The sequence below is a fragment of the Nelumbo nucifera genome, chromosome 8, assembly GCF_055504915.1.
Source record: "Nelumbo nucifera cultivar China Antique chromosome 8, China Antique-T2T, whole genome shotgun sequence".
NCBI lineage: Eukaryota > Viridiplantae > Streptophyta > Magnoliopsida > Proteales > Nelumbonaceae > Nelumbo > Nelumbo nucifera.
Window position 1 is genome coordinate 45254311 of NC_142656.1, and position 6771 is coordinate 45261081.

A 6771-nucleotide genomic window follows, 5' to 3' on the forward strand; every position below is an offset into this window, starting at 1 on the left:
ATCTATCCAATGACTGTGAAGATTATAAACTAACACGAGTCTCATATGTGTCAAGTTTAAGGGTATTACACAGAAACACACCATAATAACATGAATGAAATCTGTACTTTATTCATTTACAATAAATGTCATAATGTACATCATGCTGATTGGAGCTAAGGGCATACACTGTCTAACAGCTCCCACTTGCGCTTAGGTCCAATCGAGTATAAGCCAGAGTCCCATACTTTCCATGTGTTTCTCAAACAATTTCTGTATCAATGGCTTAGTCAATGGGTCTATCACATTCTCCACTAATGCTACCTTTTGACAACAAACTCCCGTAGATCCAGTGTTGTCACACAACAGTGGAATGGGTGATGTGCTAAATTCCAAATTCTAGAATGAACACCTTCGTTCATTAGGCAGCCTCACTTATGACAATTTGTTCAACTTGGGTTGTGGACTATTTTTCTTACTACATAGGACCCCATCGTAAAGATTTAACCAAATGTAGACTTTCTACCATCTGGCTTTGACCGGTAGTCGGTATCAGGATACCTAATGATCTGTAGTGAACTACCATCGAATACAAGACAACACTCCTTTTATCATTCGAAAGTATTTCAGTATGTTTTTCACAGCGGTCCAATGCTCTTGTCCTAGGTTAGACTGGTATCTACTTACCACATTCACGGCCTGAGCAATGTCTGGCCAAGTTCACAGCATGGCATACATGATGCTCCCTATGGTAGAGGCATAGGAAACTTCCTTCATGCCCTCAATCTCCTCAGGTGTCTTGGGAGACATACCTTTGGAGAGAGTGACTCCATGCCTAAAAGGAACATTTCCTTTCTTGGAGTTCTCTATACTGTATCTTTTGACTATCTTATCAATGTAAGTAGATTAAGATAATCCTATTATCCTCTTCGATCTATCTCTATAGAGTCGAAGTGCCAAGATGTAAGAGGCTTCTCCAAGATCTTTCAAGGAGAATTACTGCGAAATCCATACTTTCATCGTAGTCAACATTCCTACATCATTCCCAATGAGTAGAATGTCATCTACATACAGAACCAAGAATATAACCTTATCCCCACTGGTCTTCTTGTAAACACAGGGCTCATTTGGATTCTGCTCAAAGTCAAATTGTTTGACAGTAGAGTCAAACCGGATGTTCCCGCTCCTAAAATCTTGCTTAAGTCCATATATGGATTGATTAAACTTACATACCATGTGTTCCTGACCTGCAGCTATGAAACCTTGCGGTTGCTATATATAGATATCTTTAGTAAGATCTTCATTCAAGAACACGGTTTTGACATCCATTTGCCAAATCTCGTAGTCATGGTATGCTGCTACAGCTAGCAAGATCCTAATGAATTTAAGCATGGCCACGGGTGAAAAGGCTTTCACATAGTCGATTTCCTCTTTCTGAGTGTACCATTTTGCCACAAGACAAGCCTTGTAGGTCTCAACCTTACCATTGGGACCCTTCTTCCTCTTATAGATCCATTTGCAACCAATTGCTTTTACCTCAGGGAGCGGATCTACTAGAGTTTAAACTTCATTGGTCTCCATTGAGTCCATCTTAGCTCTCATGGCATCTACCCAATTCAAGGAATCTATGTCCAACATAGCTTCCGTGTAAGTTACGAGATCCTCCTCACTGGTCGTGGCTTCCACCAAGTAACTTTCTTGGTCATAACCGTAATGAACTGGAGGCCTGGATTCCCAGGTAGATCTCCTAGGTTGGTTGATGAACATACAATTTATCTATAACTTATGAGGTCTTTGCATGGATTATTATGTCAATTTTATTTAATTTTGTCCTAATTTAGCTTAATGCTAAGAAACGATTTCAGGGGTAATTAATCTAAGAAAAAGAAGGCAAAAGGTAAGAAAAGAAGGTCCAAATAGACCAAATTCAGCCCAGCCCGGTTATGGAAGCAAGAAAGCACACTTCGGCCCAAGAAGTACAAGTTGATTCCTTGAAAAAAACCAAGAAAAGAAAGCCTAGCAAAGAGTAAAATTTGGCCCAGCAGAGAAGGCCCATTCTCAGCCCAAAAGAGCAGCCTAGAGTGTAGCTATCATGTTCTAAGAGGGAGCCTAAGTGCAGCCCAAATAGCAGCCCAAAGAGCTAGGGGCGGCAACCCTTAGAAGGCTTTCAAGAGAGAACTCTAGAAGGTTCAAAGGGGGTGTAATACACCCCATTCTAGAGGCTTCAAAAAGGGGCAAGAGCTCCCTTGAAAATCTATATAAGGAGGCCTCTAGAGGGGGGAGAGGTGTTCATTTGCTTGAGATCAAGGCTCTCCCATCCCTTGGGGTTCAAACACCTTGAAGAGAAGAAGAGAGAAGAAGAGCTAGGCGCAAGAAGGAGAAGGAGAAGGGCTGAAGGAGTTCAAGCTAGCAAGAAGAGAAGAAGGTGAGTTTGAATTTGGGGAATTTTGATTCAGAGATCTTATGTAATAATTCCTTTTAGTTTCATCTTTCTTTGGTTCGAATTCAGCTTCTTTTGATGTAAATTTTTCTCTCTCCCTCTTCCATTCTTTCTTGTTGAATTTAAGGCTGTAAAATTTCAGATTAAGTAATCAATTTCTTTCTCATTCGAATGGATCTGATTTGTTCTTGATGTTTCTAGAATAGAAGTTAATTGTAGATCAGATCAGCCAATTAATTTTTCTAAACTCATATCTGAATTCTCAGATTTGAGATTTGCAAGATCTGAAATGCTTGAAAGAGAATTCAGATCTCAAATTTTCAGATCGGCCGATTTGATCTAAAGCTTGGAATTCTTAGAGTGCTTGAGAAAGACTCTAGGAATTTAGATCTACTATTCAAGAACTGAATTGCATGCAAGGTTAGAGATAATTTGCACAATTCAGTTGGTGATCAATTCAGATTTGAATTGATGCCTTAGATGTGTTTGAAGAAATGCATGAATGAATGATTAGATTCTTGCTAGAGATAGAAGAACCGTCACTCATGCATAGGATGAACATGCGCTTGAGAGAGGCTGTGCAAGACCTTGGGGTTATACCAAACCAAGGCTTAATCATGGCCTATTCGAATGACTGAAGTTGATTGATTGCTGAATCTTGAGATTTATTAATTGCTTACTCTTCTAACCTGAATCGGAGGCAATTGAGCCAATGTTTTAGATAGCTTTTAGTTTAGGATTTTTAGTTTTTGAATAAAGTTATAATTTGTTGTTCATCAGATAAGAATTGACCACGTTAGTATTGGTAATTATTTCCTAAATCCCCATGGGAACGATACTTCATTCACTACTTTACTACTTGAACGGCTAGTGCACTTGCTAATGCCACAATGATCCGGTCATTGGTTATTAACTGGAGTTTGTGGAACATCTTCCACTACTCCTAAGCTATCCTCATCAAGAACAACTTCATGACGATGATTGTTCAAAATGTAATATTCCTCCAAGAAATTGGCATTTCGACTACAGAACACCTTATGTTCTCCTTGGTCATACAATAAATACCCTACAGAGCCTTTTGGGTAACCTACAAATAGGCAATGGCTGGTTTTAGATTCCAATTAGTTAGCACTTGTTCTTTTAACATGTGCTGGACAACCCCAAATCTTCAAATGTCTCATACTTGGATTCTTACTGGTCCAAAGCTCATAGAGAGTCTTCGGAACGGATTTGGTTGGAACCTATTTCAGCACATATATCGCAGTCTCTAATGCGTAACCCCAAAAAAATGTGGGTAATTCAGAGTGTCCGAGAAGTGATCAAACCATATTCAATAAAGTCTAGTTCCTCCTTTTGACACACCGTTTAATTGTGGTGTAGCAGGAGGAGCTAGTTGTGATACTATCCCATTTTCCTTTAAGTAGTCCATGAATTCGTCTGAGAGATATTTGCCTCCTCGATCTGATCGAAGGGCCTTAATGTGTCACCCCAACTGTTTCTCGACCTCTTGCCTGAATTCTTTGAACTTTTTAAAGGATTCAGACTTGTGTTTCATTAGGTACATGTAACCATACCGAGAGTGATCATCAGTGAATGTTATAAAATAAACGTGTTGGTTATGTGTCCTAACATTCAGGGGACCACATACATCAGTATGTATAAGGTCAAGTGTGCCTGTTGATCTTCCAGGCTTATCGTTAAATGGCCATTTCGTCATCTTACCCCGAAGGCAAGGATCACAGGCTGGAAGATCTTCTATAGTTAGAAAATCCAAAGGATCATCCTTTACCAACCTTGTAATACAATCTATGTTAACTTGGCCAAGTCGGTAATGCCACAGGCACGTGGGATTAACTGTATCATGGGTTCTTTTCTTGGGGTTATTATCCGTCGTAGTTTTGGTTATATTTGTTTCCAGTGAAGGATGGAGAACATAGAGACCATTCTCAAGTTCTCCGTATGTGAGGAATTTGTTATTTCTTTTTAGAGTAATCATATTACTAAAGAATAGAATATCCATCCGCACACAGTTTTAAAATAGAAATCAAACTTCTCAAATTGGGTACATAAAGACAATCTTTTAATGTAATTGATCATTCTCTGAAATACAATTCTATAGTTCCTATAGTTGTAGTTGCAATGCTTGCAGATGTCCCCAAGTAAAGAATCACTTCACCGTCTTTCTATCTTCTGCTTGTCCTGAACCCATACAATGTGTTGCATGCATGAGTAGAAGCCCCAGAGTCAATACACCAGGAAGCAAAAGTCACCAACATATAGGTTTCTATGACAAAGGATTCGAAATTACCTTGTTTCTTGGTCTCCAGGAATTGAGGAGAGTTTCTCTTCCAGTGGTCGGCTGATAGCTATAAATATATAACCCTAGTAAATGCACTAGTTATCAAGTAGTATAATAATATCGTTCCCACGGGGATTTAACAAAATAAGTATTAGAATCACAGTCTTTCCTAAGTTTTTGGACAATCGAAATTCAGATTTTAGGAAGCAAGAACTACTGAAAATAAAACTGGAAAAAGAAAATAAAAGCAAGGGTGATCACTAATCGAATATGCAAATGAAGAAATCACTAGGACTTTTGGTCCACCTAACCAATGTAATGAAAATTGATGGGTCTGATTATCCAAGACTAATTGTCATTCCCATAAGCTGAGATTTTCCCAATTTTATTTAATATTCTCTCTCGAGATATACTAAACCTACGCCCATCAGGTAACCCTTCGATCTCTCGACTAGAGCTTTCAAGATGGAAGTGCATTAAGTCCAAGAAAACCATTAAATTTAGATAAATCATGTATATATATATCTCTATATACCATTCAATTCACACTATGAATTATTCTGTCAATTATGTGAATTCCTCTCTCAATTCATTCACAAAACCCAAATCAATTAAAAGGTGGCCAAGCTCTTAATTGCAATAAGCACAATAATTCATAGACTAAAAATCACAATCTTGGATAAATCAAGAAGATAATAATATATTCATTAACATGGTTAGGCTTTCCATAGCCCTAGCAAGAAAACAAATCAGTTCATGATGGAAGAATTAAAGCAAACAAAGGGGAAGAAATAACTCTTGAATTCGCCCATGGTGCTAAGATCTCCTCTTCTTGCCGCCACCTTCTTCTTGAAGTTTCTTGAATTCTTGAACCTTTCTTGAACCCTTCTTGACTGATTGCTCCTTGCTTCTTGATTCAAATCAGGAAGTGAGTGATTGTGTGATGCCTAAAGCTGGTCTGCCCCCTCCTTTATATAGATTAAAGGAGAGGGGGTGGTCTCCTACTTTCTCTTGAAGTTGATCTTTACAAGAAGTAGAAAGTCCTATCCTAATTCTAATCTTATCTCTTTATCTCTTGAACTCAATCCCTTTATCACTCTAAGATTATATCAATAATTTAGATCTAGAAGGATTCTTCTTAGTTTCTTGTTCTTGGATTCGTAATAGACCTCATCTGCGAATTGGGCTTCAGCCGCGGATTGGGCCTTCCTATGAATTTGCCCCGACTACGGGCCCGGATTTGACTTCGATGCAGGCCGAAGCTGTGAAATCTCAAAACATGAAAGTTGTGCTTTTTCTCTTATCTTTCTAGTGGGTCTTGAATCAGCCCATTCGGAGTTCGGAGACGCGAGTTAGGCCCAGATCACTTAATGATGTTGAAACTGTGAAAAATCATCCGATTTGTCTTTCTTTGCTCTTGATGCCTTCTTTCATGCCCTGAACAGAAATATAAGTCCAATTAGGTACTAATTCAATATAAAAGACAGAGTAATTGGGGATAAAAATATGATAAATTCTACTCTCATCACCGGCCTGTTTGCAGAAGTGACAAGCATCTGATGCCTTTTCCTTCCTCTGCCTTTTAGGCTCACTAGTTTTCTTCTGAGGTTTCTTCTTTGCCTTCCTCTTCTTCTTGCCCGATTTGCCACGTTCAACAAGCATGGTAATGGGCTCATCCTTCTTTATCAGTTTCCCCGGCCCTCTACAACATATTGCTCAGTTCCTGTAAGCTAACATTTAGCTAGTTCATATTGCGATTCATGATGAACTGATTGAAGGAAGGAGGCAGAGAGTTCAGGATGGCATCAACTTTGGTGACATGATCTAGCCCAGATCCAAGAGCCTCCAGTTCATTGATGTACCCCATCATCTTAAGACAATGGTCATGAACTAGCTGGTTCTTGGACATTTGTGCGGTCATAAACTATTTTAGGACCTTTTGACGAGTAGAATGATTATGCTCCTCATACATTGTCCTTAGACTATCCAAGATATCTTTGGACAGTTTGATCTGATCGAATTTTCATTGTATATGATTGTCTAAGGAGGCTAT